At 37.5% G+C, this 874-nt stretch overlaps 1 non-coding gene across 1 annotated transcript; it reads right to left on the reverse strand.

Annotated features, from left to right (window-relative positions):
- Window positions 1-444: 444 nt before the first annotated feature.
- On the reverse strand, window positions 445-598 carry LOC122113063. Its single transcript, XR_006148368.1, has one exon. It is a non-coding gene; the product is annotated as a U12 minor spliceosomal RNA (small nuclear RNA).
- Between the last annotated feature and the right edge of the window lie 276 nt (window positions 599-874).

Raw genomic sequence — 874 nt, forward strand, 5'->3', positions numbered from 1 at the left:
TCACTTTCTAAAAATCTTAGCTTCTAATCTGTAAAATGAAAATACATAACAGGCCATGATGGGAGAATGATGTAGAAGACAAGAAAAGTAGTTGAAGGAGGGCCTGGCCCATGAGTGTGCTCAATACATGTTATCTACTATTATTAGTTTTAATACTACTGAAAGATACATAATTTCTTGTGTGTGTGTGTGTGTGTGTGTGTGTGTGTGTGTGTGTGTGTGTGTGTGTGTGTGCCAGTTCTGGGGCTTGAACTCAGGGCCTGGGTGTTGTTCCTGAGCATTTTTTGCTTATGGAAAACTCTCTATCACTTGAGCCACACCTCCATTTTTTCAGCATGGTTTTTGTTTCTGTTCTTGTTTTTGTTTTTGGTCTTTAAATGGAGATAAGCATTTCACAGACTTTCCTGTGGGGCCTGGCTTTGAACTACAATCCTCCAATCTCTGCCCCTAATATTTTTAGGGGCGATGGGTACCTCACAAAGTAGTTGGCTATTCACCTTAGGAATGTCCTTTAGTGGTTCAAAAATTCATCTCACATTAGTGAGAATTTGGGCATCACCCTGAGTCATTATTTTCCTTACTCATAAGTTTAAGGCATCATCATTTCTTAATATAGTCTTCTTGGGTGAGTGTACATAGTAATAATTATTATTAATTTATTTTTACTACTTCTTGCAAAAATAAATACAAGTCAAATTTGCTGTACATAGGCCATGGTTTGATGTCCCAAGGGAACAAGAGCTTCCTGATGTCAGAAGAAAACTGCTGAGTGAAGATAATTGAGTTGAATTGGATATGTGACAATTCCAAGTAGAGAAAGCATGGCTGTAACCTGGCATGAATTTAAGCTACACAAAAATTATTCCAAGTCTTT

Source organism: Dipodomys spectabilis, unplaced genomic scaffold, assembly GCF_019054845.1.
Source record: "Dipodomys spectabilis isolate Male_0828 unplaced genomic scaffold, ASM1905484v1 ptg000002l, whole genome shotgun sequence".
Lineage (NCBI taxonomy): Eukaryota > Metazoa > Chordata > Mammalia > Rodentia > Heteromyidae > Dipodomys > Dipodomys spectabilis.